At 46.6% G+C, this 11,419-nt stretch overlaps 1 long non-coding RNA gene across 1 annotated transcript; it reads right to left on the reverse strand.

The window, feature by feature from the left end:
• On the reverse strand, nt 3,553-11,084 carry LOC110393292. Its single transcript, XR_002434941.1, has 2 exons — nt 6,939-11,084; nt 3,553-6,847 (listed from the first exon to the last, which is right to left on the reverse strand). It is a non-coding gene; the product is annotated as an uncharacterized LOC110393292 (long non-coding RNA).

The following is an 11,419-nucleotide window of genomic DNA, read 5'->3' on the forward strand; positions in this document are numbered from 1 at the left end:
ATCACACAAACCCGGTCTTTTTCTTCAAGGGAGGTTACGGCGTTAGTCACCACTGCAGGTGTGTTGATGTGTCAGTCTGTACATGGTACAATCAGGCTTTCAAACAAGCAAGAGGATGTTTGTGTGGGTTTCCTGGGAAGTTCAGCTCACTTGTAAAGCCTTGAGTTTATTTTCTGTTGGAACAGTTGAAATAGATAATCGTCTGTTTCAAAAATGAATCAATAGAATCCAACAAACCGCACTGGAAGTTAGAAGCAAGAGTTGCTGCATATGAGACTGACAAGGAAATACATACATCCCAAGAACAGCCCACAGCTGTTTACAGGACATCTCTATTAAGAGTTGAAGGATGGAAGTAATGCCATGTGTCCCAGTATGCATGTATGATAAATAATACTCACTGGAACCCATTAGATTGTGCCTTATGGAGCGCAAAGTCCTGCTAAGAAAATAGACAGTTATTCACAGCAACAATTAAGATCTTTGAAGCCCCGGCTGGGGTCCTCAGGCCCAGGAGCAGGGGAGTCAGTAAACCATAAGCAAAGAAAATTAAACTTCCTGCAATTAGGTTTCACTTCACTGGAGAGGAATCTGTATTTCTACTGGAAAATGTCTGGGGCTTAATGACTCAAAAAGAACTGAAAACTACTGACTACTACTTTTGCCATTTGCAGATGAGAGTAAATTACTTCATATCCAAGCCTGTTGCTGAGATGAGTTTATAAAGATTAGATGAGCTGTTAGGGGGAAATTTTTCACTTGGAGGGCAGTGGAGGCACTGGCACAGGCTGCCCAGAGAAGTTGTGGGTGCCCCATCCCTGGAGTTGCTCAAGGCCAGGTTGGATGGGGCCCTGGGCAGCCTTAGCTGGTGGGTGGCAACGAGCCCACAGCAGAGGGTTGGAACGTCATAGAATCATAGAAACATAGAATGGCCTGGGTTGAAAAGGACCTCAAAGATCATCTAGTTTCAAACCCCCTGCTGAGTGCAGGGTCGCCAACCACTAGACCAGGCTGCCCAGAGCCACGTCCAGCCTGGCCTTGAATGCCTTCAGGGATGGGGCATCCACAACCTCCCTGGGCAACCTGTTCCAGTGCGTCACCACCCCGAGTGAAAAACTTCCTCCTAAGATCTAACCTAAATCTCCCCTGTCTCAGTTTAAAACCATTCCTCTTTGTCCTATTGCTATCCACCCTCGTAAACAATTGTTCCCCGTCCTGTTTATACGTTCCCTTCAAGTATTGGAAGGCCACAATGAGGTCACCCCAGAGCCTTCTCTTCTCCAAGATAAACAAGCCCTTCTTTGGACCTGCTCCAGCACCTCAATGTCGTTGCTGTACTGAGGTGCCCAAAACTAAACACAGTACTCAAGGTGGGGCCTCACCAATGCCGAGTACAGGGGCAGTATTACTTCCCTAGTCCTGCTCACCACACCGTTCCTGATACAAGCCAGGATGCCACTGGCCTTTACTGGCTTTACTGAAGTCCAGGTAGACCACATCGACAGCCACTAAGCGGGTCACTTTGTCATAGAATGAAATCAGGTTTGTCAGGCAGGATCTACCATTCGTTGAACCCAAACTAGCAGAATCACAGAGTGCCTGAGGTTGGCAGGAGCCACATGGCCCACCCTCTGTTCCTGTAGGGCCACCATGAGCAGAGGGCCCACACCCATGTCCAGGCGGCTTCCCAGTGCCTCCAAGGATGGAAACACCTCAAGCTTTCTGGAAACCTCACAAGTGAAAAAGTGTTTCCTGATGTTAAAACTTCTACATTGAGTCTCAATTTTCAAGTGATACAAACAGAAATCATTTTGGAAACAACAACAACAACAAAAAAATAGGTTTTGCTCTCTCTCGGTCAAACTTAAATAGAATGGACAATTTACACAAAAGATAAGTAAATAAATAAAATTAAAAAATAATTTCCTGTCAAAACATTTCTCCAAAACATTTTAAATCAAACTCATTTAGAAGGATGATTTCCCAGAAGCTTTCAGGAAATTTGCCTATTCCCTTCACGTGTGTTGTTGCAATCCCACTGCACTTCACCTCACGTGCAGAGCATCTCCTGATGAAACCTGGAAGCGCCTGGCTCTGATATGCTGCTCACAGCTCCCTGGTGCTATGACGCCAGCAAGAAAACCAGCTGCCATATGTTAGCTGGGCTACAAGGCAGCTGAAAGGCAGTGATTTGCTAGGTACTCAAATCCATATATATATATAATTCTATATATCCTCTATGCATGTATATATTTATAAAATCCTGAGTTTTTAAATCAATACATATGTTAATGTAAATACATTTTTTTTTATGTGCTGTGCATGTAGCCACACAGCCATATGCATTTGAGCTTATTTTATTTCTCCTTCATCCTCTTCCTTCTCTATTAATCTCCTTGGATCGCAAGCTTGCTGGATCAGATGCCGCGTCTGTGCTGCACTGCCTCAGTACATCTTGTCTTGAGGGGAAAATGAGGGTATTCCTGTACTATAAATACTGGTTTATAACCCACAATCTGTGTTCAAAGAACAGTAAGGCTGCAAGGTCAAACAGCCAAAGATAGGAAACACCAGGATTAGGGAGTCCTGTACCATTTTAATTTGGTCTCCTTTGCATATTGATAACTACCTGGTCATATATTTTGCTTTTTCCAAAGTCATTGCCTCATTCACTGTATGAAATGTGTGGTACTAACCTATTGAGAGAGCAACGAGGCCACACTGGTTTTCCCCTGACTGTCCTACATGTGAATTTACATCCTACTTACTGCGTGCTGCTAAAACCCTACTATAGAGGAGAAATTGTTTTTTCCTCATTGCTTTATTATCAGCGGTGCTCATCTCTGTTGCCTGGGAGTGCCTCATCAGTTTTTGTGCATACATCCTCTCTTTGGCAGAGGGGATAGTACTGACAGCAAACTGAGCTAGATTAAGGTAAAGTAGATTTAATTTGATAAAACAGAGATAAATGAAGGTAAAAAAAATCAAAAACTTGGAGTAAATATTTTGAGAAATACCTAATTTCTCACAATATCCATCATCAAATAGTACTTACAGCTCCAAAGCTCAGCTCCCGAAGACTTTGGTGCTGTGCCCTGCCCTTCTGGAAAAGGAGGCCAGGGAGCACTGGACAGACCTTGGGCTCCAGACCACGGGCCGAGGCTGCTGAGCAGTGGAGCCTAGGTGTGTGCCCAAGAGGCAGAAGACGATGTGGGTCCCATAGGCCCTGTGGCAAAGAACCCTTGATTCTGTGCTGCTCCAGCCCTGTACACGTTGCAGGATCCACAAATGGCATTTCAGAATGAATTAAAGATGAAAATGAATAATGCACTTTGCGCAGCATTCCTGGGGAGCCCTAGCTGGAGGCCACATTTAATTTCACGCTCCTCTTAAATGTTTCATTTTCATCACACTGCAGGATTTTAAAGCAAAAATGCCAGGTTACGTCAGCGAAGAGAAGAGAGGGAAGAGGGAAGCTGTGGCAGAGGCCTGGAGGTTTTGGCACCGCCAGCACCTGGGGAGGCAGCAGGGATGGTGAGCACAGGGACGGGTGAGGTGCTGGGCCGCTCTGTGAAGGCCGCCCACCTGGGCGCCATCCCTGCTGCCAGGTCAGAGTCAGTGCCACTCTCAGGTGCGTTTCTGTGGGGCAGTTGCTTCCCGTAATGGTCCTCAGACCTTGCCCAGACAGACAGACTCGCAGCTGTTTGCACTCGCTGCAAACTCAGAAACACTCCTCTTAAAATGGAAGAAGTCAGGTGAATTTTTCTAAAAGAAATTGATTTCTTGAGCACAATTTGTCAGCACTGCAGAAGTGTGGCTGGTAAGAACTTTGTCTCCTTCTGAGCTGTATTTTTTTTTATGGGCTTTTTTTCAGCTCTTCAATCTGTCTCTGTGAAGAAGAATGAAGCTGTTTTTGAGGGATTGGGCTGGATATCTTTAAAGCCCCATCTAAAAACACGCTGGGAATGCAGATGCGGGGCTCGTGGCAGTCAGGGGCTGGGCTTGCTGATCCTAGGAGCCATGACAGCCCTTGTTCTCTGGCTTGGGGACTCATATTGCCACCCATCACCTCATCTGGGTGTATCAGGTTCACACGACAAACACAGCACCCCAGCTGAGCCCAGAAATGGGGATGTCTTTTGCTAAAGCAGAGGTATGTTCGAAGCAAGTACACAGTTTTCCTGTGAACATATTTTCACCTTGCTGATGCTCATACACCAAATCTGATGATCAGAGTCTGCACTAGGGGTAGTTCTCCCACCAATCATCATCAAAACTCCTGTTGTTTTTAAGATGAGTGGGAGTGGACTGAGGAAACTCTGAAATTGTAATTTCAGGTAAGAGGAGCTTCTATAGCTTACCATCATCAACAGAATTAGAAATTCTGCTAAACCTGAACATTAGAATATATTCAGGAAAGAAACAGATTGTAAGCAACTACTTTGGAATCTGACTTCTTCTACACTTACATAGGGCTTCATCTGATCTTTCTCTGGATCAGAGTAAATAACACTCACACTAGAATTATCTGAGTCGGTAGCTACTGCAGTAAATCATTGCATGCATTTTTTTGACTGTGTTTGGAAAGGAACTGGAAATCTGTTACCTGGGCTTCAAAAACAAACCAGCAGCATGACATTTAGCCAGCTGGTTCTCCAATTTGTGTGCATCGAATCAGTGGTGTGGGCCACTGTGAATTAATGACTATGCCCTTTTATGTACTCTAGCTGGCTACAGCTGTTCGAGACACTCTTAAATATCCCATCAACTACAGCATTGTTTGCTGACACTTTCTACACGCTTGGTTGGCACTTGGTTGTTGTATTAGCACCCGATGCTCTGTTTCACTTGGAGGCAGCCAGAGGCTTTGGTTAAGGACCTGTACAGGTGCTGCGGAAATAATCAGAGGCAATTCTTGCACCATCTAAAAGCCACGCTGTTTTTTTCTTCTGTACACATGGGCTGCTTATCGCAACCACATGGAAAATTCCACACGTGCAGTCGCCCCAGAATGTGGCCCTGTGACAAGGCAAGAAAAATGTCTTTTTCATCCAATTCACTTGCACTAGGTGAAAGCATGTTTGTTCTAGGGTAGGAAGGCAGAAAGATAAAAGGGAGGTTTAAATTAAAATCAAGGCTTTGTTAGCATAAAAGATTAACTGTAACGTCTGCTGTTGGGGGCTGGTAACCTGCTTCCCTGCCATGACCAGCAAGCCAGTGTCAATTTATACTTCTTTGGAGTAAAGTTGCTTGTGAACTGCAGCTACGTGCTTTTGTGCCAGGTTCGTCTGTCAGCGCAACTGCTGACAGCTTAAGTGGGAACACTGGTGGGCACAAAGCCCTTGCTTTTACCTCTGCTTATTCCTCCACTCAGCTAACATGGTGGCACTGGCAAAGTTTCTCAGCTGCAGGAGTGCTGGGGAGGAGGAAAGCATTGGAGCATTGGGAAGGGGCAATAAATTAGGCTGAAATTGAAGTGAAAGTCCTGAAGCATTATACAGTGCCACTGTCTCAAAAGAAGCTTAAGCAAGAAATCACAGGCTGGGAAAGCAAGAGCTCTGCCTTATGCCCTACTTTCTTCTGGCTGTCTATTCTTCACCTCTATCACATCCCCTCTCGGTTCTGCTGACAGGTGCTTTGCTGTGGCTGAAAAGGCGTTCCAAAACCTGTCCTGCCCTTCATCTCATCCTTTTGATAGAACAGTGCTGTAGCCAGCATTTCCCTTCCTCCTCCACCTCAGCCTCCAGCCTTTTCCTGTGCAAACGCATAGGGTTGGGAACTGTAATCTGAGTGACAGGAGCCGTATGGCCATTCCTGGGTGACCCGGGGCATGGACGCCACAGCAGCTGATGCTAACAGGGAAAGGGGAAGCAGTGACCCTTGTAGGAGCCCTTGTAATCCTGTGAATGGTGTTTGTGTGGGGGGCTCCCCTCCCTGGTCTGCTCAACCACAATGGTGAAGAACTCTCCAGGAACGCCTCCCACCACCGCTCAGAGGTGGTTTGGCTGAAGAGATGTCTGGGCTGATTATCAGTATACTAGGGGATGCAATGCAACACATTAAGGCAATGAAATCATGGGAATATCTAGAAGCTGTCCTGAAACCATTTGTATGTTATAAAAGAGTGACTTTCCTGACGATACTCCAAGCCCTTCCAGAGCACCCTGTGTGCCAATAGCAAAGCTTTCCACACCAGCATACAGACTTCCATGCAGTGCAAATCTCTCCACTCTGACCTGGCTCTGCTGCCTCCTCCAACATATTCTCCATTTTTACAACTGGTTTAGCAGTTTCCTCCCCATGACCTATCACATCGGTGTTATCTTCCCCATTAATCATATCTGACATTCAATTGGCATGTTTTGACAACCTTATCAGTGAGATTTGTGTTCTCATTTGACCTCAGCCTGTAAGGAGGGGAGGAAGGAGTCCTTGAACAAGCCCCAGCCCTGCTGATAAATACTGAGCAGAAGAGACATCTTTCTTTACAACCTCTTGCCACGTTCTGTAAGAAATGGTGGGGGAGCCCATTATTAGGTGTCTGACTGGTGCTGGGTGCTACAGGACCCCCTGCCGTCACTGGCTCACCAGGCACTGCCACAGCACACACTGAGCACTGCCAGATACTTCCCTGCCTGCTTTTATGCAAGGAATCACATTCCTGTTGCTCACAGCCCTACCTCCAGCCTGCTGGTAGGGTCTGGGGATGTGCCTCCAGCCAGTGCCTGCCATCATCACTGCAGGAGCTCCAGAGCATGAACTTCTCCAAAACCAGACCTTCAGGGGGTCCAGAAGAGGTGAAAACCAAGTTTGTCGGTGCTACAGAGTAGTCCGCTATCCCGGGTTTCTAAAGGGATTCACAACAACACTGAATATTTTCTTGTTTCCAAAACTGGAAAAATGTGAAAGATCTAAAGATGAATAGAGGAAAAACTCACCATGAAATTAAGAGACTCCCCATCCTCATGTCGATACCTCCTACATGTAAATTCCTCAGGACAGAAAATCCCTCCCTGTTCTGTGCTTTGTAAGGCAAGGTGTGCTTTGTTGGTGATAGATGCCTGCTTCGGAAAAGCGGGACACCTGGTCTCCAAGCACTTGTTAAGGCAAGGCTTCTGTGCAGCTTCCATCAGTGCTTTTCAATTTCAGAAAAAATACTGAGAAATGCTCTCAGGATTGAGCTCATGAATTGCAATTCTCAGAGTGCAGATGGATCTTGGAACAATTCAAACTAAAACCCTGTTGGTAAGGTCTCTCCTCCTGCTCCTGTTTGGACTATAGACATTAAGACTGTAATGTCTATAGCTCCTATGTGATTGCAGCTTGCTGCATAGCAAGCAATTATGGATGAGGCCTGAGCTGCCTGGCCTCATGGCTGTCTTCCTGGATCTCGTTAAGCATCTGTGGACAACTGGATGGATGGAATGTGCTAGCAAACACGTCCTCTACACCAGGCTTGTCCTACTGCCTGTATCAGTCACATCGAGGAGCCAGGGCAAATCAGGTGAGTCAGATACAGGTCTCCAGTGCGGGATTATCTCCAAGCAGTGAACACCAAGGCACATCTGTACCTCACTCTTGCATAGGAGAACTTAAGGAAGGAAGGGCAGAATATAAGGAGCTTTCCCATACCTATCCTTTGGATGGATGCCTTGAGAGAGAGACTCCTGGAAAGCTCACCTAAATCACCAGGAAGGCATTAGAGAAGCTGCATGACCAGGCAGAATCATCCAAGTGCCCTGGCAGGAAAAAGCAGGCTGAGCTAGCCAAGATGGGATGTAGCTTACAAACATAGCCCATGCACAGGACCTTCTCTTTAGTCTGGGGCACACAGTACTCTTCTATCACAGCCCACTGGCAACCTGCCTGGCTCAGCTTGTGATCTTACACAGGGTACCTATCGTAAGCTGGTTATCCCTTACCTACTGCTAAACTCTCCCGGAGGAGGTTCCCGTTATTTTTTTTCCTCCCTTCGATGACACGTTTTCCAAACCACAAAGCTTCTTTGATCTGGACAGTGTCAACAGTCATGCTGTGTTGTGGGTTTTCTCTTTAAAACCCTTGGCAGTGATGCACACAGACCTCCCCGGTGGCCATGGCTCAGAGGTCCTCCAAGTGGCTCTGCTCTGGACCCTTTTTCTTCCTGTGATCCGCATCCACAGAAGTTGTGCTTGTCCTTGAAGCTTTGTTGCCTTGGACTGCTGCAGCTGGTAGCATGTCTGACTCTAAGCTTTCCATGTATGCAGAATCTTTGCCTACCACGAGGCTCGCATCCATGATTCACTCAAAAGTTGCCTCCAACTTCAGGTTCAGGCAGGAGAAAGGCTAGTTTCATCTTGTAAGCAATGATCCAGCATGTGTCAGAGTAGCAATACTTGGAGGTCTGTTTACTTAAAAGGAGAATTTGGCTTCAGCTTACCTGAGTTCAGTCACGTTGCTGACTGAAGGGCTGCTGCTTTGGGTTGTGATTGCAGTTTTTGTAACAGATGGTTTATGGGAGGCTGTGCACTAGCTTCCTGCCTGCCCATGGATGTGGTCCTGGAATATCCTGGTGGTGATAACCAAGAGCACTAGAAGAGCCCAGACCATTCTGCTGAGGGAGGGCCATCCCTACCATCCAGCGAGGACTTTGGAACGGCTGAGTAAAGACCACACAAATAATCTCCTCCAGGTTGCCTGTCGGAAAGCGTAGCTGGAGCTAAAATGGGTTTCAGGCACAGAAATCAGAGCTTTTCATCATTTTGTCCTTGATCTCACTGGGAGGAGGGAAAGTTTTCAGCTGCCTGCTGCTCTGGAGGAGTGCAATTAGTGGCGTCCATCCATTTCCTCATCAGATGGCATCCATACCAAAGCTACCACCAAGCATGCTATGTGACAGCAGTCCTGGGATCCTGGTAGTAGCAGGCTGCCGCAGGCTGCCACAGGCTGCGGAACACACCAACGCCTCCTTCGTGGGCACAGCAGTCCCCTGCATCAACTCAAGGTCTCCGTGCCAGGCAGCAGCTCCCTGCCTTGGTCTGTTGCCAGGAGACCTGCGCTTTGCCCTCAACCTGGGCCACTGCGCATCAGAGGGCACTGCTAACAAGGAGATGAGCTCACTCTCTAAGAGCATACACTCACTAATCCTGCAGGTTTCTCTACCTGTGCTTCTCCACCCTTCTGCTCTTTAAGGTTTCCAGAGTCTCCCAGCTCAGCTGCTCTCCCACCTCCACCTCCTGCCCTGCTCTCCCCAGTACAGGGGCTGTGCTCTACAACCAGTGGGAGCCCTTCCCAACACCCGGTCTCCAATCAGCTAAAGCAGGTATCGCTGTGGTTTCTGCAGCTCCACTGCCAGTAATTAGAACGTCAATAATGCATGAGCTGGTGCTAGATGAGCTTCGAATATGCACAGCTGTGAGTTATTAAGTGGTGCCTGCTTTAAGGTTGGTGAAAAGAGCTACTTCACAGCTACTTAGGATTTTTGCATTCTCTTCCCAGGCACCTTCATTTGAATCGGCTCACAAGATAACATCTTAATTAGTCACAGCCCTTCGCTGCAGTTTCTGCTTTGCTCGACTTTGTTGGCTGAGCAGCTGGGGGGTAGAGCCAAGGTGGTGGGATGTGGGTGCTAATGGCTGTGCAGGCCTCTCCTTGTAGAAGGATAAGCATAAAGGTTCCAGGTAGAAGGGGAGGGGACGGCCTAAAACACCCCCACCCCGAGGGTTGCGGGGCTGTCCCTCGTTTAACTGCGGGGTGGAGAGAGCTCCCTAAAGGCAGGACGGCAGTGCTGGGGGAACCAGGCGGCCATCTTCCTCTGCAGCACGTTCGGACCGTGCTCGATTTGCAGCTTTTCAGATTATATCAAGGCACAACACAAAGCACGTTGTCTGTGAAGCTATCTGAACGGTCACTTCTGGGCACTTCAGTGCTCAGCTGTTGCAGGTATGCTTTGTAAAACCCTTACCTGCCTTTGCTGATGCTGCTTTAAGGTCATAAATATTGTATTTGGGGAACAGAGCCAGCTGAAAGGCCTGTCCTCCTGGCTGGTCCCCAACCTCCTCTGAAGTTGAGTGGTCTTCTGGCCCAGCCATCCATGTCCAGGCTTCCCCTCATCACATCTACACAGTAGAACCAATCAGCAGCAAAGCTCTACATCAGTGCTTGAGAAAACAGTTTCAAAACTGGGGAATAAGGGAAAGGAGGAGGAAGGAAGGAGGCTTTATAATTTAGTTTGGTGATGTCTACAAATACTTGCAGTGTCAGAAGATGAAGCAACATCGGCTGCATCGGGAAGAGTGAAGGAAATACTTTTAGTTCCATTTTCAAATCCTAAAGCTTATGAAGTGACAAATGGTGTTTATTCTGTCTGGAAAAAATGTTATTCTTAATTGTAATACTGTCACTGCTGCCAGCTCTCACAGCCTTAGTGTGTGGCTCTCGATAAACGGTGTCTTTGCAGGCCCTGTTTTGATTATACAGGAATCTCAGCAATGCTTTTTTCGGTTTTGTTTTGTTGTGCTTTTTTTCCAGCTTGGAAGTAGATGCTAGAGCAGGACCTGAACACTGAAAAAGTGAAAGACCAAGGATTCACTGTATATTGACTTCTAAAAAACCTCATAATCTTTAAGGTAGCATGAATATTTCTTGCTGTTTTTTAGTTTTCCAGCTTGGTAACATCACGCTCTGGAACAGGAAGACACAATGTATACATGTACACATACATACTGCCATTCTACTGTCATTTCATCTATCACCACGGTTTCCTTCTGCTAAGAATATCCTTTGGTTTTGTATTTACCATATTAGTGTATTTAGTCCTTGCATTTTTGCGTACTTTTAGACTGTCACATATATAGAAGGTGTAGGAATAAGTAAGTGAGGAGGACTTCTGTTTGTAAATCTTACATTTCCAGAGTAGCCTGGGAAAATGTGTGCCACGATACCCTAAAGAGCATTCCGATATTTAGAGGGAGTTTAAAAACATGAGGGAATTCAACTTTTTACACAGGTAGATAGCGATATGACAAGGGGGAATGGTTTTAAACTAAAGGAAGGGGGATTTAGATTAGATGTCGGTGAAAGTATTTTACTGAGAGAGTGATGAGGTGCTGGCACAGGCTGCCCAGAGAGGCTGTGGATGCCCCGACCCTGGGGGTGTTCAAGACCAGGTTGGATGGGGCCCTGGGCAGCCTGGTCTAGAACTTGATCTAGTGGTTGGCAACCCTGCCTGTGGCAGCGGGGTTGGAACTTGATGGTCCTTGAAGTCCCTTCCAACCCAAGCCATTCTATGATTTATAACATAAGATGACGAGGAGAAATTTTATGAGACATTTAATTATGTGGTTTAAAAAGCTAAAATAAAAGTAAAATAGAAGCAGTTCTCATATCTCGTCAGAAGCTGTGTTTTCATATCAAGATACAGAGAATTGAGAAATAAAGG

Source organism: Numida meleagris, chromosome 2, assembly GCF_002078875.1.
Source record: "Numida meleagris isolate 19003 breed g44 Domestic line chromosome 2, NumMel1.0, whole genome shotgun sequence".
Lineage (NCBI taxonomy): Eukaryota > Metazoa > Chordata > Aves > Galliformes > Numididae > Numida > Numida meleagris.